The following is a 13,322-nucleotide window of genomic DNA, read 5'->3' as shown; positions in this document are numbered from 1 at the left end:
AACAATCAACCAGCCTAGATGATTGATTAATTGAGACACCTAAAATGTACAAATACTTTTGTGCATTTTTTTCGTGCGAAATTGAAGTTGATTCATGAATGAAATGTGTGCTTAGTCTTTGCTTCTATGTTTTTATATCTATACCCTAGGGTTAAATTTTTTATTAACAAATCTGGTTTGTTACCATGCACCCAGCAATAGCCGTCATTAGTTCTGCGTAGTTTATGGAGAAGTTTAGAGGTTGAGGTGATCTAAAAAACCCGAATGACCAAACCAATAGATGGTCTTTTTAAGGTCAACAGGTTAGCATGATTGTTATTTTTATCCATTTTATACCATCTGATTGTATCGCCTCTTTAGAGCAGCACGTAGAATGTTGGAGTAGATTTATCATATGAATCATGCCGACATGGTTGTTAAAATGTAAGGTTGATACTATTCCCAGTGGTTCCTATTCCCAACGGTTGTAGTTTATGCTGACACATCGCCTTTGTGGTGTTAATTCTAGGCTGTTAATAGGTTTGCTTGCCAATAAGTTAGAAATGTGTGATTCTTCTAATTTAAAGGTAAATGGTTAACCTATAAACTTGAAAGGCTCTTTTCAGATCGTAATCCGCAGTCATGTTGTTTTTCTTCGTCTGGTTGAAGTTAACTCACTTGGTAGGGTTACTGAACGGAACTTTTATCTTCATGGTCAGCTATACAACAGCAGTATCACAATTTGGACAACTCGTTCCGTATTTACGTCAAGTAGTTTTGAACCTTCAGTTTATTGTATTGTACATTTGGTCCCTAAAGTTTGAACTACAGCCTAATACATAACACAATTCCAAGACAACATATACTCTAACATCTGTCACTGAACCTACCTCAACCTTGCTCACAAGAACCATGTTATGCTATTTAGGTTGAGATGTAAGACAGATTGTGGTTGGAACGCTATGCATGAACAACTAAACTCAACCTCCCTTGAACCCATAACTTTGTTTCCATTTATTTTATCCAACAAGCTCACAAATGTTAGGCGCACGTTTGATGGCTAAAATTATGTTCATCGTACTAAACAATTTGCAAATGATGCACATTCAATGATTGATAGATCGGTTGTTATGTTAATTAACATAACAGTTCGGCTGAAAAGTTCGTATCGTTTAATAGAAACACACATTTTTTGCCAAAATTCGTTTTTATTATTCAACGTAATTGCCATCAGAGGCGATACAGCGATTATAGCGATCTTCCAACTTTTCGATACCATTTTTGTAGTACGATTTGTCCTTTGCCTCAAAATAGGTCTCAGTTTCAGCGATTACCTCTTCATTGCTTCTAAATATTTTACCAGCGAGCATTCTCTTGAGGTCTGAGAACAGGAAAAAGTCACTGGAGGCCAAATCTGGAGAATACGGTGGATGAGGGAGCAATTCGAAGCCCAATTCGTTCAATTTCAGCATGGTTCTCATCGACTTGTGACACGGTGCATTGTCTTGATGAAACAAAACTTTTTTCTTCTTCAAATGAGGCCGTTTTTTTGAAATTTCGTCCTTCAAACGCTCTAATAACGCTATATAATAGTCACTGTTGATGGTTTTTCCCTTTTCAAGGTAGTCGATGAAAATTATACCATGCGAATCCCAAAATACAGACGCCATAACCTTACCGGCCGATTGTTGAGTCTTTCCACGCTTTGGGTTCGGTTCATCGCGTGCAGTCCACTCAGCTGACTGTCGATTGGACTCCGGAGTGAAGTGATGGAGCCATGTTTCGTCCATTGTTATATATCGACGAAAAAAATCGGTTTTATTTCGATATAACAGCTGCAAACACTGTTCAGAATCATCAATTCGTTGTTGTTTTTGATCGATTGTGAGCTCACGTGGCACCCATTTTGCACAAAGCTTTCTCATATCCAAATATTCGTGAATAATATGTCCAACACGTTCCTTTGATATCTTTAGGGTGTCAACTATCTCGATCAACTTCACTTTACAGTCATTGAAAATCATTTTGTGGATTTTTTTCACGTTTTCATCGTTAACAGCCTCTTTTGGACATCCACTGCGTTCATCGTCTTCGGTGCTCATATGACCAGTACGAAATTTTGCAAACCACTTACGAATTGTTGCTTCGCCCGGTGCAGAGTCTGGATAACACTCATGAAGCCATTTTTGGTATCGGCGGCACTTTTTTTCATCAAAAAGTAGTGTTTCATCAACACACGAAATTCCTTTTTTTCCATTTTTTTCACAATAACAAAAGTAGCTTCACTCAAAATGCAATATCTCACAAACTAATAATCAGACAGCTGTCAAATTTATACACGTATCTTTTGAAGGTTGGTACTAACTGAAAATGGTATGGATTTAATTCTAGTGGTGCCCTCTCATAGAAACGATACGAACTTTTCAGCCGATCTGTTATTGCAAAATACCTAATAGACAGAGTTTTTGATTCGAGTTTTTATTTGTTGGAACCTAAATCAAAGAAAATAATTGTAGCATAAAGGAAAGACTTCTACATAAGGAACGAGTCAACGGTAATATATTGAGGTATGCGCACAGCAAAATTTACAAACAGAAAAACTCATAATAATAATTCCTTCCATTCAGCTTTGAACAATCTGCCTGGAAGCCTTTTTTCGGCTATTCGGTTGCCCCAATAGCTATTTAGTACAAGGTTCTGCTGTTTCCTGAGATTGTTTACTATAATGGCGAGACGCCAAACAAACCAAAACAACATAGAACTTGTATGTCTCTGGATAAGTGGTCATGCCCGCACACATACAAGGAACAACATTACTACAAAACTCAAGCGAACCTAAATGAGTTCTTCGTCAAATTTCAGTTTTTGGCCAAGGTTTTCATAAAAACATATTTTCAAAAAATTCAATTTCGGTATAAATAAATCGGTTTTTAAGATTGCTTATAAATCGGATGAAGTTCGAATATTGTTTGAAGTGTCTTCCATATTGTTTTTACTATTTGCTGTTTTTATCAATTGAATCCACAGAAAACATAGTGAAACTTACACGACATGTAACTAAATAGTTTCCAACCGCTCTGTACTTTTTGGTACTTTTTTCGGCTAGTGTTTGAAGTGTCTTCCATATTGTTTTTACTATTTGCTGTTTTTATCAATTGAATCCACAGAAAAACATAGTGAAACTTACACGACATGTAACTAAATAGTTTCCAACCGCTCTGTACTTTTTGGTACTAGGCTGTGATCCATTTCATAAATCTGTGAAAATCTGTGATTGAAATCAGAATCTGTGAAAATCTGTACCATTTTTTAAATCTGTGCAGAAAGTTGAAAATCTGTGAAACACAGGTTAATCTGTAAACCTGGCATCCCTGCTTTCAATAAACAAGACTGTATATTAAAAAAAGCATAATTTTGCTATCAAAGTACATTGAAAAATGAACAACGGTAAAGTAACTTTCCATTCTGTTGCCTTACCTTTCTTCCACTGTCAGCTCGCCGCGGGGTCGAAGCACTTCTTGCTGGAAAATCATCTCGAAAACCACTCGATAGATAATGACGAAATTTTGTACATGTGAACATTACACTCTAAACTAGTTTATTTGATAAAATTAAAGTGTTGCATTTATTTCGATTACAGTCTTTAACATTTTTCAAAACAGTCCATTTATCTATTCCAAATGCAAAGGATACCAGGTTACATATAACTTTGACATAAGCAGTGATCAGAGCAATTCAATTGGAACCGAGTGTGAAACACACTGATGATCTCTCTACTGCAGTAAACTTCACACTCTGACACACACAACGTTCGCTGATGTACCGAACCGGCAGCATTTAGTTCTTCAGTCGATTCTCTTCGAATCAAAGCTCAGTTTAACCACCGTCTGTTGATTTCTTGAAGTAACAAAATATCTCTTTCAATAGTGTGAGAGCGGCCTTCAAATAAGGTTTATGTAAACATTCGAATTGGTTCAAGATAATAGATGAACGACAAACCAGGTAGCTGAAATATCAACTACAGAATACACATAATTTAATAGTTCCCTCCTTCAGTTTTCATATTTAATACTTTGCTCCATTCATAATTCTGTTCATTCGACCTTGCTCACTACCAACAGCGAAAACAATGAAGCAGCTAGACTACTTGGCACTTGAAACTGAGCAAGCAAAACTTCAAATGACTAAGATTGAATAATCGTATGAAATTCTAACGATGAATTCTGGGAGCTTCACTTGAAAATGGCAGCAAAAGACACATGAATTTGTATCGATATGCTGATGGTCAGTGGCCATAAATTTCATTTTCATCTGATATCATTCGATTGAATATGAAATTTTATTACACTGGTAATGATACATATATATGCCCCAAAATATGTATTCATTCATTTTCATACCTTACGCGTCCCCGATGTTTCAAGTATGTATGTATGTACATGACTAAAATACGTTCTCAATTTCCTCATAGATAGCTGAATCGATTTTCACCAACTTAGATTCAAATGAAAAGTCCACCTAATGAGTCTATAAATTATATCAGTATTTAATCACATAGTGTTAATTCGTAAAAATGAAAATTAAGTGATTGATTTTTCATAAATTCTTCATTACAGCAAATCTTTCTTGTAGATATTATGGTAACGTATTCAATGATCAAAAACAGATCATGTTTATGAAATTTGTAAGACCTTTCAAACAGTATGCCAATTTTAAAATGCTACTGCTTTGACATTTGTTTCATCATCATTCTGTTATAACATAAAGTTGTGATGTTGCAGCAATTTTTGTTTTTGGGAAATTTGACTAATTTATTTCAGCAGACTTCACAGCTGAATTGCAGGACTAGTACTACGCTTCTATTGACATTAGGAATTCTTCCAGGTCGAAGCTCGAACATACGACAACTGGCTTGTGCAACCGTGTCACTGAACTGCATTGAACCGACAGCACAGGACACATTGTAATGAACGAAAAGGAATACAAACGAAGAGAATTGACATTCAAGGCGTATATCTAATAGATAGAGTATATAATGATCGTATCTTGTTGTTTCTTAGTACCGAAACAAAATAATAATGACGCCGAAAACATCGCAATCCGTTTATAATAGTTTGAGTAATTAGTACTATTATATTCTCTTCTTCTTCTTTTCGACAATAATAATAATACTTCTGATCTTATTCTGGATAGCTGCAGTTTATCAAAGCATGCCATGTATACAATTTCACGCCTACCAGATCAAATTCCGGGGTGCAGCTCATTCGTCATATTAATCATAAGCCGTTAGCTATAAGTCAGCTTTTGAATTTAATCATTCCGTTTCACATATGAGAAGGTATGTTTGCGAACCGAATCAAACATTTAACTTCAGGGCGTGGTATTGGCCTTCATCTGTCAGATAGGTCACAAACCGATGGACAGTATCTGCTCATGTCGTTTCAGGATTTCTTGATTAGATATTTCAGAGTGTAGTTACACCAGATAAAAATATCTGATTGAATCGATGTTTGGAGCAATTCTAAGCATTCTGACCTTTACTCACAAACAGATTAATCGATATGCAGCAGATACATCAGTCATTAGACCATTAGAGCACCACCCATGTGTTGCTAATCTATTGTTGAACAGGATCAATTGAGATTGTAAAATGTTTTTTTGAAGCTACATGCTACGTTGTAAACTAGATAAACGAAATAATTGATATCCGACTTAAACAGCCCCGCGATGCAAAACTATAGCGAAACCCACTTCCTTGAAAAAACCTTTAAATTCCTACCGTATTGTAAGTAATAGGGAGAACCTTCAGATTTACAACAAACAAACATCTTTACGTGCAATACGACAGGGACACTACCAACTACGTGCACGTGTCTTTAGTCATTTTGAATTGGTCATATAAGAACTAAAGACAGCCTCAATACAGTGTGAAGTTACATGGACTCGATCGGAGTCACCCGGTCAAATGGTTAAAGCCGGGGTAAAATAAATGACATAAAAAAAGAAAGTTTTTATGTGGATAGTATTTTAAAGATAATACTAATTGGAATTGGAAGGTAATACTAAATTGGAAATATCGACTCAACTTTTTGAGACGTTTTGAAATTTCTGAAACCGATTTTTTCATGCCAGATGTTTTAGAAATCAAAACGTCGAAATCTGGTGTTATTCACTAAAAACATGTCTCTGGGACTTTCAAATTCTAGGTCTTAGGATCGGATTAAGCGAAAAAAAGCGCAAATCGTTTCTCAAATCGAAACTAACAAATCGATTCTCAATTCTAAACTACTTCCTTTAATGTATCTATCTCAGGCACGTACCTAGAGGGGGACCTCCCGAAATCAAAAATGTAAACATAAAAAAGTTTGATGGATGTTATAGGGCTGTTGATCATGCATGTTACACTGTGAAATAGTGGTTTTAAGTGTATCGTGATAGTCAAAACACCACTTCCACCGATAGTGTCAAAACAACATAAAATATAGGTTGAACCCGGGCAAATTGTACCGGATGACTGGAAAGGTTCTGCAGATGAATAAGATATCCTGCCACTGGATGTTGCACATACTTATTTTAAACTAAAAAGACAAACGCAAGTGCACTTCGAATACATGTTTGGCTGTATCCATTGTTATATACAAGAGAAAAAAATGATAACCCAACAACGGACTGCTTTCAAGTGGCATGAGTGCCTTAAAGGAGGTTCAATGGTCGGAAAAATTCACCTTCATTTGATTTGGCTTTCTCAAACTATTATTGGATTTTTTTACCACTACTTCCGGAACCTGAAACCGAAACCAGTATAGCCAAAAATCTGCTTAGTCATTTGAGGCGAATCTATGTGCGTTTTGTTTTGGAATTTTCGGTCGCTACTTCCGGAACCGAAAACCTGAACCGATAAAGTCAAGTGTGTATAATAACCAGCTAACAAGACCTTGAAATTGAAACAGTTTTGAACCTAGTGGATTTTTCTATTTTTGTTGCATCGTTACTTCTAATGGCGATTTGAAACTTTCAACACACATTACTCGGTATTTCCGGACCTAGAAGTTGGATCTCAATAAAATTAAATGTTGTATGGAATAATAACACCTTTAATTTGACCATACATTCGTGAAATAGGTCAAGCAGTATCTGAGAAATCAGTGTAGGTTCCATTTCGATGTTTTTGACCGCTTTTTCCTGTGCTTACGGAGTTGGTGAGATCAACTGGCCCCTCCCGAAATAAAATCCTAGTTGGTGTGGTGAAAATGTAAATATACCTCTTTATAAATATATAAAATCCTGTTTTAATCCACCTAACAGTGCTATAATGCCTTTCTCATATGACTCATGTTTTTTTAATATTACTAAGAGATTCTTCAAAAACTTTTCATTAAATGTTGAATAGAAACAAAAAAGTTTGTTTGTTTTAATCCACCTAACAGTGCTATAATGCCTGTCTCATATAACTCAGCTGCGAACCGGCATAGCTGACATCGGTTCGTTTGGCAAACAACTAGCACAACCTATAAATTGAAACAATTGAGAACCAAATTTAGAAGGATTTTTAATTTTTTCGCATTGTCATATAGAGCAGGTTGCAATTTCATACAAACTACCCTGTATTTCCGGAACCGGAAGCCGACTCAGGATAAAATTCTACATTAACTTATGTAAATATACATTTGAATCTGAGTTTGCAAAGATCGATTTAGCCGTTTCTGAGAAATTGAAGTGATTTCCGGTTTGGATCACACGAGCACTCTTCCGGTACTTCCGGAACCAGCAACGATGATCCGGTATACTCAAATTCAAAGTATTTGGTCATAAACTAACCATACGGTCAGCCGTCATTTGTCAACATCCACTTTAAAGGGCAAATTCAGAAGTATTGAAATCAATTATACCAAAGGTTCCCAAAGTGGTCGATATAGACTCCTTGGGGTCGGTATCCTTTTTGCGGGGGTCGACGTAAACGAAAACTGACTATGGGGGTCGACGAGGTCTAGAAATAAACCCCCTGTTGTTTGATATAAGTTGTTATTTGAAATATTTACGCTAGAAAAGTTGTGTTTATTTGACCATCCGCAGGAATTCGTAAGTATTTTACATCAATATTAAAAAAGCAAGAAATTGAATTTTCAAAAGTATTTGTTGATGGGGGTCTGAGGTCTAAGTTGATTTTAGTAAAGGGGTCCATGACCCCAAATTAGACGAAAGATGAAACATTTCCTTTTCGATTACTGTTATAACTGACTACCAGTGAGCGCCAAGTCATTCAGAATATTTTTACCTTTCTCTATAGAAAAGTATTAGCATTGCTGGAAAAACCGACTTTTGAACGGAGCCTCGGAGACCCATAGTGTTATATACCATTCGACTCAGTTCGACGAGATCGGAAAACGTCTGTGTGATTTTGTGTGTGTGCACTTTTCGAAGATATTTATACGCGCTCAATTTTCTCAGATATGGCTGAACCGATTTGAACAAACTTATGCTCGTTTGAAAGGTACTGTCGGGCTATTGACCAAGTTCGAAGATCAAATGGCTGTGACTTTCGGTTCCGGAGATATGATTGTATAAGTGACGTAACCGACTAAACGCGTTGTGTTTTTACGCGCTCAATTTTCTCAGAGATGGCTTAACCGACTTTAACAAATTTATGCTTGTTTGAAAGCTAATATCGGACCATTGATCAAGTTCGAAGACCAAATGGCTGTGACTATTGGTTCCGAAGATATAATGGTATAAGTGACGTAACCGATAAAACAAGTTGTTTTTTTGCCGCTCTAATGTATATAAGGGTGCCAATATTTTGGGAGTACCTCTAATTTCGTAAAGCGCTATTGTTCAGAAGTTTAAGCATCTCAAAAAAAGTCCTCATGCAAAATTTGAGCTAAATCGGACATGGGTAAGGTGTGCTGCCCGGCGGTTAAGGTTTGAAAATTTTCGATCTTGAAAAAGCACTATTTTTGATATCGAAACTCTTAAAACTGCATGAAACGTCTAGATTTAGTGTCATCTCAAAAAATTTTTTTTTGAAAATATCATCTTTCTGGGACATGTGATAAGTTCCAAAAAGTCGATTTTCTCAAAAAAAATTTTTTCGAGATGACACTAAACTAAAAAAATTTTTTTTCGATTTCGGATATTTCATGTACCTATGAAATGTATGTATGAAATATATTTTCATGAGACTGTTACGAAATAAGAGAAAGGCATTATCACACCACTAGGTGGATTAAGAAGGGTTTTTTTCAGAGTGAATTTTGACAGATGGATCATTTGTCATTTTCAGAAAAAACGCGAGATTCAATCATTTCCCGGAGAAATAATGCAAAATCTGTAGATTTCAAGAGGTTCATCCGTTGATCCGTGGAAAAGGCCGATACGTAGATCAACGAATAAATCCGTAGAGTTGGCATCGCTGATGTATAAACACACGTTCCTGAAAAAGGAATTTTTACACTTATCAGCCTGTAATTCCAGAAGCAGAAGTCGAATCCGGATGAAATTTGGCATTGTTATGGGTTGTCGGATCTTTCTTGTGAAAATTAGATGAATTGGTCTCTGAGGAAATCGAGTGATCTTTTTTAGTTCATTTTAAACGTAGTACCCTGTAACTCCCGAACTGGAAGTCGGATCCAGATGAAATATAATAAAATTTATAGCAAAAGATCGCTATGGGACTCTAAGACCTTTAACTTGAATCTACGTTGAAGAAAATTGGTCCAGCCAGCTCTGACAAGACCGAGTTCACTTTTTATTCATTTTTTTTTGCATATTTCACCTCGTTACTCCCGAACCGGAATTCGATCCAGGTCAAATTCAATAGCAACCTATGAGACCAAGAGACCAAATGTAAATAAATTGTCAACTTACTTCGTTTCGGACATTCTGCTATTGCTCAAAAGTCACTTGCACATGTGCTTGACAAGTTCATTCACGAGCTGGACTTAAATGTAATGTTGATAGAACAACATAAGGCTATTAATTAGTATTGTAATATATCAAAGCAAAATATATGATCATGTTCCATTATATTTGTCTTTTCTAAATTATAGAGTATTAATTTATTACATTCATATTCATTGCATATCATCATGAAGGCCAACAGGTTACACCTTTTGTTTTACAGTTTTGACAAGATAGTAGACATAGTAGTGACACTAGGAACATGTTTTGTTGACGCTTTTTCCGTACGGATAATGTGTGTCACTGAGAGCGCACAACGCAGAACATCGACAACATTCGCAGTTCACCCAAAACAACTTTTCACGCAGCTACTGACCCTGAGCGGGTACAACAGTCTGCTCGGTCTCTTTTGCATGCTACTATCACTAACTACCATGTGAAGTTCTTTTGCGAGAGCGATCTTTTGCGCGATCGCTTTAAACCGAACTCTTTTTGTACCTTTGGCGATCGATGAGTTTGTCAAGTTCAGTCCGACTGGCGGCGAAGGGGTCGTCAATGCGGCAGACCGTTGCGACTCCAACCAGTATGACAGTAGTGCAGATTTATTCGGCCCGATAACTTAATTTTTTATTTACTCTTCTACTCTTCAACACACACCGCTTTATTATTACAAGTTCGTGCCGCTGGGGAACCGCCTTGTGCCTACAGATTGACTCCACTTGCTCTCGAGTCATCGCTGAGTCACTTTACCGTGTGTAGCAGGTTCATTGATTTTCGTTTCATTCATCCTGAAAGGCCATCGGAGCGGCATAACGGAGGGTAGGCGACTTCGGGCACGTGAATATAAATCATTTTCAATTTGGTTTGACATATGCTCGCATGCTTAACTTGCTGTGTGGGAAAAAAAGTTCAGTTGAATTAGCAGATACTTTTAAGACTAATGACCATTTGAGCATTTGAGCACCTCATCAATAGTCTAATATTCAGACTGAATGGAAGACCATCGGAACTAATGAATTGTGAAGCGCACTGGCAGCAACATAAAATGCTTAAAAAGGGCTAGTAAATAGATGATGGGAACTCGTGCACCAAGCACAAAGATTTCTATCTCTTATTAATCAAAAGTACAGTCCTTGCAGAAATCGTAGTAATCATGCACCTCTTGACTTGGCAAATGTTAATCGATTGTCAGTAGATATTTTTGCAGTAAAACAGCCCACTTATTTGTCGGTTGGGAATTAGTACTATTGTGATAACCATTAATTCGGTACAAATAACATGTCTAGTTTTTTTCATTAGAACTTTAATTATTGTTCATAAAAATATATTGAACTTAATGCATTTACAAATTTTACGATCTGACTATTAGTTTGAAGGTTGAATTCAATGAGAAATAACAACTTGCCAACAATCGTTGTTTGCGAAACAACGAACCTGGTTAAGGTTAGTGGACCGTGTTTCAACTTATTTGAATTCTGATTGAGACACTGAAGAAACCTGCAAGCAGGAGGTGAAATACATATCTGTCCAAAGAAAAGTGCTCATTTTCAGATAAACAATTATAAATAAAGGGTCGTTTTCAAAAATTGCTTCAAGAGGATCAATACACTTTTGTATGCGATCGAACTAAATTCTGAATTCCGAATAAGAAATCTCCGGATGTTGACTACGCAGTAGATTTCTGGAATGTGGGAATACAAAACAGTTATTGGGGGCTAAATCAGGGCTGGGATCGCATTGTCATGATTGTGAATGATTCCTTTATGGTAAAAGTTCTATGGAATAAGTCATATGTCTTTCCTGTTTATAAAAAAGGAAGCAAAAACGTTGTATATAATTACCGTGGAAAAGCAGCTTTATGTGCTGTGTCTTAGTTGTTCGAAGTTATCGTTCTCGATTTCATTACTCACAACTGCTCAGCTTATATACCCAACATGACTCCAGCCTAAGTGAACGTTAACAAACCTAGTATCTTACATCATACGTTTGTTACTAGCTCGTCGGCAAGTCGATTCTATCTACACCAACTTTTCCGCCGCTTTCGATAAGATTAACCATCAAATTTTGATTTCCAAACTTGAAAGATTCGGATTTACTGGCTCTATCCTTGACTGGTTACACTCGTACTTGACCGGCCGTGAAATCATATGATGTCCCTCAAGGTAGTCATCTAGGACCGTTCCTCTTCCTCATTTATCTAAATGATTTTAATTTCTCGATAGAATGCATTAAGCTATCTTTAGCGGATGATTTGAGGCTTTTCAACATTATTGGAAACACTGAAGACTGTAAATTTTTGCAAATGCAATTGGACAATCTTTCAAACTGGTGTGAAGTCAACACACCCTAAACCCTTCAAAGATTTGCGTTATTTCTATCAGTCGCAAACGCTCGATTGTTTGCTTCGTTTATAATATCTCAAATACAGTTTTTTATCGAAGATCGTCAGTCATGGATCTAGGAGTTTTATTATATTCCAAATTGACTTGGGTGTTTGGAGAGGAGTAGGGGAGATATTTACATTTGTGTCGTTCAAATTACATTACATTTGTAGATAGTTACATTTCTTTTGGTATCAGTGGGCTGTGTTGGCAGGGTGTTGAAAGTGTCCGGTTTGGGTGTTGATCGTGAGTGTGTTTGTGTGACGATGTGTTTCGTCTCCCGTTGGCGTGTTCGGCCGACCTCTCGCTGTTCCTTGTTCGGTCCTTGGGTTGTCATCCTTCAGATGTGCAAGGCCGCGGGAGACATGAAAGGATTTTGGGAAGAGGTTAGGGAGGGAGGGAAGCAGTTCTGGTAAGATGGGTTGGTAGGGTTTTGTAGTACATTTAGGAGTTTGGCATCTTTAAGGAAGAAGATTAGGGTGGTTTCGGAGACGGGATCGTTGGAAACGGCGTTGCGGATTGAGGAACTATTGTTGTATTGTGACCTGAGACTGTGGAATCCGGGACAGTTGATGATGATGTGTTCTGCAGTGAGCCCAACGTTGCAGTGTAAACAGGAGAGCCCAGAGAATTCATTATTTCTAAAGCTTCTAGGCTTCTTGGTTTCATTTTTCGTATTTCCAAGAATTTTGACGATATTTACTGTCTGAAAGCACTCTACTGTAGCTTGATACGCTCGACTCTAGAGTGTGCATCTGTCGTTTGGTCACCTTTTTATCTTCGAAACATTCAACGCCTAGAATCAATCAAACGCAAATTCGTCCGTTTTGCACTTCGTCGTCTTCCGTAGAGATACCCATTAAACCTTCCGAGCTACGAAGATCGTTGCAAGCTGATTGAACTAGATTTGCTCTCTGTTCGACGTGACGTTTGTAAGGTCATTTTTGTCACTGATTCACTACAAGCGCGTATAGACTTTTCAGATCTTTAACAATTATTACACTTAGATATTCATCACCGTACTCTTCGTTTCCTCCCGTTTCTTAGAATACCTTCATCTAGAAC

General features: G+C 37.0%; 1 protein-coding gene across 9 annotated transcripts in view; it reads left to right on the top strand.

Moving 5' to 3' along the window:
* Positions 1 to 13,322, top strand: part of LOC131427722 (aquaporin AQPAe.a) — a 121,024-nt gene that overhangs the window by 73,395 nt on the left and 34,307 nt on the right. The window lies entirely within an intron of this gene.

Source organism: Malaya genurostris, chromosome 2 (assembly GCF_030247185.1).
Source record: "Malaya genurostris strain Urasoe2022 chromosome 2, Malgen_1.1, whole genome shotgun sequence".
NCBI classification, from domain to species: Eukaryota; Metazoa; Arthropoda; class Insecta; order Diptera; family Culicidae; genus Malaya; species Malaya genurostris.
This window is presented reverse-complemented; position numbering and strand designations above follow the sequence as displayed.